Source organism: Saimiri boliviensis, chromosome 16 (assembly GCF_048565385.1).
Source record: "Saimiri boliviensis isolate mSaiBol1 chromosome 16, mSaiBol1.pri, whole genome shotgun sequence".
In the NCBI taxonomy this organism is placed as follows: Eukaryota; Metazoa; Chordata; class Mammalia; order Primates; family Cebidae; genus Saimiri; species Saimiri boliviensis.
In genome coordinates, this window is record NC_133464.1 from 77,411,812 (window position 1) to 77,425,711 (window position 13,900).

At 37.6% G+C, this 13,900-nt stretch overlaps 1 long non-coding RNA gene across 2 annotated transcripts in view; it reads right to left on the minus strand.

Moving 5' to 3' along the window:
* The window catches only part of LOC141581669 (uncharacterized), a 129,259-nt gene that overhangs the window by 26,618 nt on the left and 88,741 nt on the right, over positions 1–13,900 (minus strand). For both annotated transcript variants that reach the window (XR_012514451.1, XR_012514450.1), the window contains one exon: positions 1,302–1,416. This is a non-coding gene — a long non-coding RNA (uncharacterized LOC141581669). The remainder of the gene's footprint in view (positions 1–1,301; positions 1,417–13,900) is intronic.

The window sequence follows — 13,900 nt, forward strand, 5'->3', positions numbered from 1 at the left end:
CAGAGAAAGAGTTCTCTTGTTTGGTCAACTATTAATACAATTCTTGCCAGGCGTGGTGGCTCACAACTGTAGTCCCAGCACTTTGGGAAGTCAAGGCAGGTGGATCACCACGTCAGATTGAGACCAGCCTGGCCAACATGGTGAAATCCCGTCTCTACTAAAAATACAAAAAAGTTAGCTGGGCATGGTGGCAGTGCTTGTAATCCCAGCTACTCAGGAGGCTGAGGCAGGAGAATCGCTTGAACCTGGGAGGCGGAGGTTGCGGTGAGCCACGATCACGCCACTGCACTCCAGCCTGAGCAACAGAGCGAGACTCCATCCCCCACCCCACCCCCCAAAAAAATACAATTCTCAGCCATGTGCTACATGTAACCATAGTAGTTTACTTCAACATTATTACTGAAATTAGGGCTACTCATGTGAATGATTTAGAATGTTAAGGTGCAGTCATTCTTCATTCAGCAGACTACTTGCAGAATCCAGAAACTTAGGAGAAAACAAGTGGCTTCATTTGTTACACCATTATCTCCCCAAAGGCATATATATTTTTTTAAACTGCTATTCAAAAACTTATAATTAAAAGAATGTTGAAGTCAGAAATCAGAATCCCTGAATAAAGTATCCCTTTTTTGCTAGTTGGTCGACTATGGACATATTGACTAGTCTTTCTGAGCTCTGAAGTCCTCATGGGTATTTAAAGACCCCTACCTCTTCACAGACTTGAGATGCTCACCTGAGATAATCTGACCATGAATATATTTCCTTAGAAGATAAAGCAACTTATTGCAGTGCATATACAAGGAACAGAATGGGGTGGGGGGGGCGATGTTTTATCTATGAGGGAGGAGTATTTCACTGACATTGTTTAGAATTGCTAATGCAGTGTGATAATAAAAACAAACTGCCTTTTAATCGGTTTTATTATCATTTTTAAATTCTCTGCAGTTGATTATCTTCTTACTGCCTGTACCAGGGAATTTCACTCCCAATACTCCAACTATCCCATGCCACTGACATACCTGATTGGATTTTGCACAACTGTTCTTCAGAGTAGCTCAAACCTCTGAAAAGCTGGGATTCGACTTTTAGTGACATTTGATAAAGCAAGTTAAATGAAACTAGTAATACCAATAAAATCAGTTATTCTCTGCATATCCCTGTAGCAGACATTGTCAGTGGCATGCCAATATATCCTTAGCCATTTACCATTTCCCTGCATGCCAGCCCAACCTTCAGTTGCCCTTTATTCTTCCAGCCCCAAAAGTGGTAGATGCTTCCTGCAGTGACTATTTTTGCATTACCTTTTTAGTCCTCTAATATCTGCTTAATCGATTCCTCATGTTACATTATTTTTGTTCAAATAACGGGTGCCATTTCTGTTTTCCTGAGTGGACCTTGATCGATACAGCATCAAAACTGTGAATAAAAAAAAAAAAATTAAGTCATTCAAAAGACAGACTTTCATCTTCATGGTTAAAAGGAATTAGGAAAGATGTATCATTGTCTCCCACAAAGGCATATTTTTTTTAAAAATTATTTTTCAAAAACTTTAAAGAATTTTGAACTCAGAAATCAGACTTCTTGAATAAAATACCTCATTTTTGTTAGTTGGTCAATCATGGACATATCAACTAGCCCTTTTGGGCTCTAGAGTCCTCATGGGGATGTAAGGACCCCTAAATCTCTTCACAGATTTGAGATGCTCACTTGAGATAACATGTTAAATTGCTTGGTAAACTATGATTTCTTTTGATACAGAAGTTATTCATTATTTGTTAATAGTTACACCTCTGAGAATTAAGTATACAACTTAAATTCTAAAGATTTTATTTTGAAGTTTTATATTAATTCATGTAAATAATTGATGTTTTGAAGCTCTTTAGACATAGCAAAGCACTTATTTCCTTATCATTTTCTTTTTTATTTGTACAGAGGACTCTGGCAATTCACCGTCAATAAGATGTTTGCTTCTGTATGTTTACTAGAGGTGAGTGGATAGTTGCTTTGAGCCACCGAAAGACAGCAAATCAATTCCGATTAAACGCTTGACTACAAAATAAAAGGATGTGAAAATAATGTTTCTGACTCTGGTTTATTTTCCTGTCAATTATATTTTTGATTATTTTTCTACCATTGAAAAACATACTATGTTAGGTTGTTAAATCCTATAACTAACCACTTTAATGTGCTTCATTTCTAAAAATAAGGACTTCTATGAGTCATACCTATGATTGCAGAAGCAAACTGCATCTTGAGATTAAAAATATAAAAAATAACTAATGGGCATTATCACATGGATGCCTCACCAGCTCAAACTCAGCATGTTTCAAAAACTCGTTATTTCTCCCCTCATAAATAGCCAAGATAGTGCTATTTCTGTCTCCCAATCATTTGCATTACAAATTCAGAACTATCCAAGTCTCTATCATCTCTGGGAACTTTTGGTGCAGTTAAGTTGCTAAACTCAATTGTTTCTCATTTTTTCAACAACTGCCTCATATATTCCTCCTTCCTTCTTCTATATTTCCATGGCCCAACTCTTGCCCTGGCCTGCATCACAAAGCTTTGAAATAAACTTTGCTGACACTACTTGATATGAATTGGCTCTGTGTCCCCACCCAAATCTCATCTTGAATTGTATTCCCATAATCCCCATGTGTTGTGGGAGGGAACTGGTGGGAGAGAGCAGAATCATGGGGGCGGTTTCTCCCATACTGTACCTGTGGTGGTGAATAAATCTCACGAGATCTGATAGTTTTGTAAGAGGAAACCCCTTTTGCTTGACTTTCATTCTCTCTTGCTGCCACTATGTAAAATGTGCCTTTTGCCTTCTGCCATGATTGTGAGGACTCCCCAGCCACATGGAACTGTGAGTCCATTAAACCTATTTTTCTTCCCAGTCTTGGGTATGTCTTTATCAGCAGTGTGAAGACTAATACAGTAAATTGGTTATCAGTAGAGTGGGGCACTGCTGAAAAGATACCTGAAAATGTGGAAGTGCCTTTGGAAATGAGTAACAGGCAGAGGTTGGAACAGCTTGGAGGGCTCAGAAGATAGGAAAACGTGAGAAAGCTTTGAACTCCATAGTGACTTGTTGAATGACTTTGACAAAAATGCTGATAATGATATGGACAATGAAATCCAGGCTGAGGTGTCTCAGATAGAGATGAGGAATTTGTTGGGAACTGAAACAAAGGTGACTAGTTATGTTTTAGCAAAGAGACTGATGGCATTTTGTCCCTGCCCTAGAGGTTTGCGGAACTTTGAAGTTGAGAGAGATGATTTAGGACATCTGGAGAAGAAATTTCTAAGTAGCAAAGCATTCTAGAGGTGACTTAGGTGCTGTTAAAGGCATTCAGTTTTTGTTATTTTTGTTTTATTTTTGAGATGGAGTCTCGCTCTGTCATCCAGGCTGGAGTGCAGTGTGTGATCTTGGCTCACTGCAACCTCCACCTCCTGGGTTCATGTGATTCTCCTGCCTCAGCCTCTCAAGCAGCTGGGACTACAGGCATGCATCACCATGCCCAGCTAATTTTTGAATTTTTAGTTGAAACAGGATTTCACCATGTTTGGCCAGGCTGGTCTCAAACTCCTGAGTGATCCACCTGTCTCAGCTTCCCAAAGTGCTGGGCTTACAGGTATAAGCCACCACACCTGGCCTGCATTCAGTTTTAATATGAAAACAGCATAAAAATTCAGAAAATTTGCAGCCTGACAATGTAATAGAAAATAAAATCCTGTTTTCTGAGGAGAAATTCAAGCAGGCTGCAGAAGTTTGCATAAGTAACAAGGAGCCAAATGTTAATTACCAAGACAATGGGGAAAACCCGGCTCCATAGCGTGTCAGAAACCTTGTGGCAGCACCTCCCATCACAAACCCAGAGGCATAGGAGGAAAAAGTGGTTTTGTGGGCCAAGCCCATGGTCCCTCAGCTATGTGCAGTCTAGGGACTTGGTGCCCTGCAGCCCAGCTGCTCCAACCATGGCTAAAAGGAGTCAATCTACAGCTCAGGCCATGACTTCAGAGGGTGCAAGGCCCGAGCCTTGGTAGCTTCCAGATGGTGTTGAGCCTGCAGGTTCACAGAAGTCAAGAACTAAGGTTTGGAAACCGCCACCTAGATTTCAGAGGATGTACGGAAATGTCTGGATGTCCAGGCAGAATTTTATTGCAGAGGCAGGAAGCTCATAGAAAATCGCTGCTAGGGCAGTGTGGAGGGGAAATGTGGGGTAGGTACCCTCACACAGAGTCCCCACTGAGGTGCTGCCTAGTGGAGCTGTGAGAAGAGGGCACTGTCCCCCAGACCCCAGAATGGTAGATCCATCAACAGCTTGCACCGTGTGCCTGGAAAAGCTGCAGACACTCAGTGCCAGCCATAAAACAGGGGCTGTACGCTGGAAAGCCCAAGACCATGGGAACCCACCTCTTGCATCAGCATGACCTGGATGTGAGACGTAGAGTCAAAGGAGATCATTCTTGAGTTCTAAAATTTGACTGCCCTGCTGGATTTTGGACTTGCTAGGGGCCTATAGCCCCTTTGTTTTGGCCAATATCTCCCATTTGGAATGGCTGTATTTACCCAATGCCTTTACCTGCCTTGTATCTACGAAGTTACTAACTTGCTTTTGATTTTACAGGCTCATAGGCAAAAGGGACTTGCCTTGTCTCAGATGAGACCGAACTGTGGACTTTTGAGTTAATGCTGAAATGAGTTAAGACTTTATGGGACTGCTAGGAAGGCATGATTTGGTTTTGAAATGTGAGGACATGAGATTTTGGAGGGGCCAGTGACAGAATAATATAGTTTGGCTCTGCATCTCCACCCAAATCTCATCTTAACTTGTGTTCCCATAATTCCCATGTATAGTGGGAGGGACCTGGTGGGAGATAATTGACACATAGGGGTGGTTTCTCCCATACTGTTCTCCTGGTAGTGAATAAGTCCATGAGATCTGATGATTTTATAAGGGGAAACCCCTTTTGCTTGACTTTCATTCTGTCTTGCCGCTGTTATGGAAGAAGTGCCTTTTACATTCCAGCACGACCCAGCCATGTGGAACTATGAGTCCATCAAACTTATTTTTCTTTCCAGTCTTGGGTATGTCTTTATCAGCAGCGTGAAAACTGACTAATACACTACTAATAGTAGGAACTTTGGAATTCCCAATGTCTGTGAGCAATCACTTAATTCCCTGAGTTTTTTAAAATCACTTGAAAAGCCTAATGCTTTTGAGACACCACTTGCTTTGTATAAAATGTAACTACATTTTGGGACCTCTGCTTGCTTTTCTTTTTGTCTAGCTGAAAGAAGTTAAAGGACTCATCCTTATGAAAACATAAAATTTTCAAATTTTGCAAATATTTTGGTGACCTCACCCCCTTTGCCCTGTAATGCTGCAGTTCTCCCAACTCTGAAGCTGAGTTGAGCCATGTGACTTGTTTTCACTAATGAGACAGTAGTGAATTCAGTGCAAGCAGAAGTGTAAAAAGGTGGTTTCATGTGTCTCCTTGCTTTCTTGGATGCATTATCCTTTCATGAGCACAAGCTTAAGCTAGCTTAGTAGGAAATGAGAGGCGGTGGAGAACAGGTGAGGTGCCCTAGCTAGCACACAGTCAACTTTTGGAATCAGAGTCACCTAGCTGACCCACGTTAACCTTGGATGCATGAAGGAGCCCAACAAAAACTCGAAGAACCATCCAATTGAGTCTAGCCTAAACTGTTGTTCCACAGAATCATAAACTAAATACAATCATTATATGAAACCAGCAAGTCTGGAGTGGTTTGTTATGCAGAAATTGGTAACTGGTACACCACACCAAATAAGCATTCACGTCCTTCTTTTAGGAAAGGAGAAGAAAAATCATGGTGTCAATAAAGGATGCTGTGGTTTAAAAGAATCACAAAGGGTAACTCCTTTTAAAAGACATTTAACAGAGAAAGGTGAAAAATCTTAGAAAACATTTGAGACATTTTTTTATCTGTCAAGTTAAAATAATTAATCGTAAATAAAAAATAATCCACAATTAAAAGAACATGGAAAACACAATTTTTTAAAAACTGGTTTAAGACATGAATAACAGATTTGATACTGAAAAAAAAATTTTTTGAATGAGAAAGTGTCTTTCCAGAAAAAGAGTAAAAGTAGAAAAAGATAGAAAAGGAAGCTCAATTTAAGATATCCAAATGACAGATCATAAAACTTCCAAAGATAACAAATACCAAATTTAGAAACAATAACCCCCAAAAATAGAATGATGCTTTCCTGATCTGAATAAGTAAAACGTAAATCCAAAAATGGAGACTGTGCTTCATGTTATGAGAAAAACAATTTCAAAAAAGACATATTCTGTTAGAATTTTTGGAGATTAAAAGACTTTAAAAGCAATCAGAGGAAAAGGTTCAAGTTACCTACAAAGAGAAACACATCAAGTTGGCCCCAAACTGCTTTTCAAAATCAATAAATGCCAGAACACAATGGTGCAACACCTGAAGCTCCCAGTGAAAAAAGTGACTGAAATTTATACACGAAGACCAAAGAAAGTCATAAGCAGATGTTCAACAGCAGGAAAAAAAAAACACAAATTTATAAGAACGAAGAAAGAGCTTGAGAATGAAAAACAAAAGTGACTAGAAAGGATTAGCAGAGAAATTTGAAACCAGGTGGAGATATAGAGGTAGATATAGCAGTTGTTTTAAATACTCACATAATTGGTTTCACATAACTTGTTTTAAATTTGAAGGGCTTACTTACATTTTAAAGTTAGTAGGGTGTTTATTATCTCAGATAATAAGGCTCAGTCAGGGTGAACAGGGAAGGAAAGGGAAGTTATTTGCTACAAAAGGTATTCAATTATATTTATGTTAAGTAGACTTCTTCAGAAAAACAGAACCAGTACAAATATTAATACACACATTCATATGTTTAAATATATGTATATATATAATAAGAAATTGGATTGTGCAATATGGAAGCTGAGAAGTCCCAGGAGATGCCAGTGGGGAGCAGGAAAGCCACAGAGCTGATGCTGTGAATTCCAGTGAGTCTGAACGCATGAGAAGTAGGCAGAATCATCATTTTCTGACGTTATCTTGAGCAGCTGAATCGACTCTGGGCTACTTGCCCCTTGACTTTTATAAAGTGAAAGAAAAATGCCTTCTTTGTAGTAGAGATTTCTATTAAAGTTGAATGCAATGTAAACTGATATTCTACAACAATTAAATTTACATACTATTGATATAAGAAAAGACATAGAGATGTATTGGGCAGAAGGAGAATCCAGAAATGTCATATACCCTAATATAATAATAAGTAAAGTATGATAAATTACTCAGAGGTGGATGAACTACATAAATTATTTCCTATAAGTAAAAATAGAGCTTTACATAACACATTAAATTCCAGGCAGATCAAGAGATATATAAACTATAAAACCATAAACAAAAATATATTTTTCAAGCAAATGTATTTTTTATATTAAATATATTCTTTATATTTTAATCTAACTTCAGGATGGAGAAAGAACTTTCCAAGCATATAATCATTGAAATAAATCCTAATGAAAACAATGGATTCATCTGATTTCATGAACATCAATATTTTATATGCACACACAAACATAAGTTTAAAAGTTGATTAAGATATTAGAAAAATATTTACCCTAAATGTGATAAGGAAAGGCTATTTTCCGTAACATACGAATATTTACACATTAGAAACAAAAATGATAAGGAAAAACGAAAAGAAGGCATTTCCAGGGCAATTCATGGGAGAAAAAAAATGCAAATGGCCAGGCTGTGCATGTTGGCTCATGACTACCAGCACTTTGGGATGCCAAGGTGGGTGGATCACTTGAGGTCAGGAGTTTGAGACCAGACTGGTCAACATGGTGAAACCCTTTCTCTACTAAAAATACAAAAAATTAGCCAGGCACGGTGGCACGCGCCAGTGGTCCCAGCTACCCAGGAGGCTGAGGCAGGAGAATCGTTTAAACCTGTGAGGCAGAGGTTGCAGTGAGCCAAGGTGGTGCCACTGCACTCAGCCTGGGCGACAGAGTGAGACTCTGTCTCAAAAAAAGTGCAAATGGCCAATAAGTATAAAACATATTGGAACTCACTAATAATCAAAGATGTTTACGATAAAACAAAATATTGATCTCAATATTTTGAATTTAGCTTATCAAATGTACCATAGTAATCAGAAATAGGAATCAAAATTTATGTACATATATGTTCACCGGATTGCTACCTCAGCTGAGTTATTAACATTGGGGTAGTATAAGCAGTTGCATTTAACATAAATTTGAATCACAAATTATTGCTTCTAATGCTTTAAAATGATTCTAGGTGCATACTTCAAACAAAAATTATTTTGTATGCAGAAGATTGCCTGTCATGCATTTGGTTGGTCACACACTAGGTAATGGCATTAAATGGTATAGAAATTGATCTCAGTTTTAGAATTTTCAAAGCTAGGAGAGGTAGCATGACCAATTCAAGAGTAGTGAAGGACTTTCACTCAGCCTTCAAATCTGTTTTCAGAAGCTATGGCTGATGATCAAGAGAAAGTATGTATTCCAGATAAGAAAAAACTTGGAACAAGTTTAACCAACTAGGAAATGCAGAAAAACCCTGATTTTTTTTCAGTGTACCTCAAAATTATACTTTCATTTCTACAAGAAATGAAGAAGAAATGATCACAGGCCTGGATTATGAAAAGCATCACATCACTTAATAGCTGGTGATAGCTATTGATGGCTCAAAGCAATTTATGACATTATTTGGACTAAATAAAACAGAAGATTTAAAATAATGCATTATGTATTATATTTTAAAAACTTGTTTTCAGTAAAATGTTATTAAGTTAATAATGTATCTTAAAATTGAAAGCTTCCAAGATCAAGGGAATACGATACACACACACATGGGCTCCTAGAAGCACATACAACAAAATACTAAATATAGTTATCCCTGCGTTATGGAATTATGATGACTTTGGGTTTTCTTTTTTCTACTTTTCTATCTTTCTCAATTTTCCATAATGAGCTTTTTTATTTTATAAAACCAGGATTAAGAAAATTTTTTTACAGTGATTAAATGTCTTCTTTCACTTAGTCTAGGTGTAGAAAAATTCCCCATTGACATGTAGTATAGTTTTGGGCCATACTTATTTTTCAAAGTTGAGTCTACCTCTGAAAGGATGAGAAACCTAAACTGTTTTTCCTACTGTCACACAGTCAATAATAAATACTTCACCTCTGGTCACCAAAGTGTGTGTGAATTTCTCTCCACCAGCAGCCAATCAATTCTGCAGTGGACACCAGCTAGGTATTCTCTAACTCAACTCACTTCTGTCACTATCTAATAGCATCAGATACCAAGTAGTAGGTTGTCACGTATACTCCTGACTGACCAGCTATAAATTAGGAGTTCACATGATGCAACCCCCTCCTTGGGCTTGATTAATCAGCTAGATTGGCTTACAGAACTCAGGGAAACACTTTACTTTGAGGTATCATTTATCATAAACGCTATTACAAAGGATAAGGTTGACTAGCTGGATGAAGAGATGCACAGGTAGGGACATGGAGCTTCCACGCCCTCTCTGGGCACGCAACTCTCCAGCAACCACAACGTGTTCAGCTCTCTGGAAGCTCCCAGAATCCTGTCCCTTTAGGTTTTGATGGAGGCTTCATTACACAGGCATAACTGACTCCTTACTTCACTGGCCTTTGGTGATCAACTTTACCTTCAGCCCTTCTCCCCTCCCTTGGAGATTGGGGGCTGGAGCTTGATAAAAGAAAAACTTCAACTGAATTAAATTTAAAGGAGTTTAATTGTGCAATGAACAATTGGTGAAATCGGCTCATTTCTAGTTCAGGGCTGCTATGAATAAGGCTGCAATAAACATTTCCAAGTTAGCCTACTTGCTGCTGTTGAATTTCTAATGTGCTCAATATAACAACTCTTTTCATTCAGCTCTAAAGGATTCTTTGTCTTCAAAAAATGCAATAAAGGTGTTCAAAATAGCTTAGCATTGGCCTTAATTTTTAAATGCTGCTACTATAAATTTCAAAAGTAAGATTTAGTGACTATTAACAGTGGAAAATGTATTCACAGAAAAGAGTATCATTTACTCAATAAGCATTATCAATAACAATCTGAAGGGAAGTCTTCATGGTCTATTATATATTTATGTATATTATATTTATATTTATGTATATTATATATTTATAATTAAATTAAATATATAATATATGCAACATATATCATGAAGACTTCCTTTCAGATTGCTTTCGATAATGCTTATTGAGTAAATATATATATATATATTTACAATAACATAAATATAAATGTTTATTATATATACATGTCTGCTCTTTATCCTACCAGGGATAGGGGCCCTGCCCAGTCCATCATTGTAGGAATAAAACAAAGTGTTCTGTGTATCATCTTTATAAATATACGAAGCTGTAGATAAAGATGCAGATAGCTAATACAGTAGGTAACAGTATCAAATTGGCAACGATATGTATAACTGTAGGAGAAAATTTGCCAGAGAGTTTGTAGAGGTGATTCCAGAATCAGGGAAAAACTGAAACTTAATCAATAGTTCCCGAACTGGATCACACATTGAAATGACCTGGTAGGAGATATAACCAGAAGGAAATAGAGAAATGTGATGAAAATAATGCTTTTTAAAATGAGGAATTACACACAGGGAGGGGAGCACTACACACTGGGGTCCTTTGGGGAGAAATGGGGGAGGGGCGGGGGGTGGGGAGGTGGGAAGAGATAGCATGGGGAGAAATGACAGATACAGGTGAGGGGATGGAAGGCAGCAAACCACACTGCCATGTGTGTACCTATGCAACAATCTTGCATGTTCTTCCCATGTACCCCAAAACCTAAAATGCAATTAAAAAAAAATTAGAAATTACTATGACCCTCTATAATCATGGGTATTATGATTCAGTAGATTAAGGTGGGTCTAAGAATTAACATTTTTAAGATGTATCTCTGGCAATTCTGACACATTTTTTTTGGATGAGAATTTAAGACCTAATTTAGAATAAGGATTGGATGAGCTCTAAGACCTTTCTGAGGTGAAGATGCTATATTCTTACTAATAGTTTGAATGCCTTCTGATATCCTTGAATTACACTGAAGCCAGATGCCTTCTTAGCAATGCCAAAAGGAATTTACAATGATGTGATAATACTTCTCTCAAAAGACAAGGGACACGCCATAAAGAGCAAAGGTGAAGAAGAGGAGGACGAGAGGAGATGGAAGGGCGGAGGAATTAAGACCGAGAAGGGATGATGACAAAATAATTTCCAGGAGTCTGGCTTCTGATTTTATAAATTCTCAAACTTTCTAGATGCTTAAAATGTGAATGAGTTTTCTGTCATTATCTGAAAAATGGACTGGCAATTCTCTTGTGTTCAATGGATGTAAATGAAGTGAAGTATAGATTCTGCACTAGCAGTCTAAGCTATAAAAATATAATTGCTCCCAAATTGAGATGCATTATCAATTTCTAGTTTAATATTGGTTCAGAATTAAAGAGCATTAATCAGCATGCTTGGCACAGGCAGAAGTATAGAGCAATAGTAACGGGTTTTCAAAAAAGAGAATCAAAACACTGCTTATTACTTTTTAAATTACCCACTGTGGGATGGGTTTTGTGCTAGATATTTTACTAACCTTGTCTCTGTTCTTCATATTAGTCCTGCAAATTAGGTGCGAACTATGGTATCTCAATAGAGACATGTCCTAAAAAGAAACGTAGAAATTGGATTTTAGTCCTAGCTGTGTCACTTGGTGATCTCTGTCTTGTAACTACTTAACTCTCTCAATTCAAGGTCTGAAAAATGAAGAGTAACTTTGAGCTTTTATAGCAGTGTATTAGTGAGGATCCCCTGTACTACACAGCTGTAACAAATAGCCCCATTAACTCAGTGCCTTACATAGTAACAGGTTTTCCACATCCAAAGTCCACGGTAGCCTGTCCCACTTTCCAGATCAGATTTCCTACATGCAGTGATTCAGTCATTCAATCAGCTTAGAACCCTGGGTTTCGCCATTTCACAGGAGGAAGAGAGACCCTGACAATCTCCAAGGCTTTCTACTGCCTTAAAAGTGACACTTCACATCTTCTCGCTTGTCATTGAGCAGAACAAGTCACAGGACCCCACCTGGCTGGAAAATGAAGACTCCTATATGTCTAAGAAGGAAAGAAGAAGTGGATTTGAGGAAGCTGTAGTAGGGTCTACCATAAATCATCCCTTCTCTTTAAGTGCATGAGTACATATAGCCTTCTGGATACCTGGTTAAGACAGGGTGGATTCAACATTTTATAAATGGATAGGGAAAAAAACCTCAATAATTGCCTAGGATCTTGCTATTAATCACCTCTAATGAGGTTTTATTTTGTGTATTATTATTATTACAACAAGAAACCTTTAGATATGATGAGACATTAAAAATCTTAAATAGTAATCATAACAGCGAGATTTATGGGAGCTTACATCATCTAGACATTGGGGCTAAGTGCTTTAATGAACTAAACTAAATCTCACAGCTCTATGACATAGGTATTTTTGCAATCCTCATTTCACAGCTTCAAAAACGAAACTAAAATGGCATATCCATATTTAAATCATTAGTAAATGCCAGAGCCAGACTCAAACTATCTATGCCTGACCTCGAAGCTCATGTTCATAACCAAGTCATATTTCACTTTTGTTTTGTTAACAAATAAGGAAGCTGAAGCTCAGAGAAATGTGTGCTCTGATTAGTGTCATCTCGAAGGCTGAAGCATCAACTTTATCTTGAAGGTCATGAACTACAACACATGTATCCTTCGGAGTTGGAATATTTACTCTGCATTTCTTCTGTGGCTCAACTGCTTATAATAAAACAAGGTGACTCTGAGACTAGACCCAAATGCTGAAGTTCGTCTGTTACATTCGCTTACATTCAACACCCTGGCCATGCCTCTTAGACCTACAGTCTTTCCCAGATTTCTTTTCTTTGGGTTTATTTTCCTTAGCCATAAGGCACATCTCTTTTGACTACAGCACAAAAGAATCTTGGAGTACAAATCTCCTATTTTAAAAAAAGATTTTTAAAACTCTGCTATTGTTCAAATCATTTCTCCTTGAGGAGCAATTGTATCACCAGCCAATAAATGTTGGTTGAAATAAATGTACTGAACTATTAAATCAGAATTCAGTTGAATGCATTAATAAAGAACTTCTTTTGTGTCAGGAGTGAGACATTGTTAAAACGTTATTCTATGTACCTATTCTTCCATTATTCAAGAATAGCTGCGGTTAAACAAAAGAGAGGGTGAGAGACTTAAATTGCTATTTAAGCAATTTAGGATTGGATGAGCTCTAAGGCCCTTTAGAGCTCATCCAATTGCCATTAAGAGTTATGCTCTAAGAGACAGTCCCATTTGTTTCTGTCTTTTAGAACATCTTTTCTTTCAATAAAATCTCATGTTTCCCTTTGCATACCTTAAGAAACTAAAAATTTTCCTAGAGCCTCTTGAATACAGTATCAGAATAAGATTTATAAGAAAAGCTAAATTATATGTAAAACTATAAGGATATATGTTTCTCTCTTTTCCTTCCTTTCTCTCTCCTCCTCCTCCTCCTTTTACTCCTCCTCCTCCTTTTCTTTCTAGTTATCTTTCTCCCTCCACCTTTCTTCCTGGAATTTATGCTTATCCTTATATTAACTACTAAATGAAGTACGGGAGTTCCACATCTGTCTTTGGTGATAGATGGGGAAAGTCCAACACAGTAACTCAGATGTAAAAAAACATGTCAATTGTATCTGAAATGTTTCTGAAGGGTAAAGTAGCCTTGAGCAGTGACTTAAAAGCTAATCGAGATG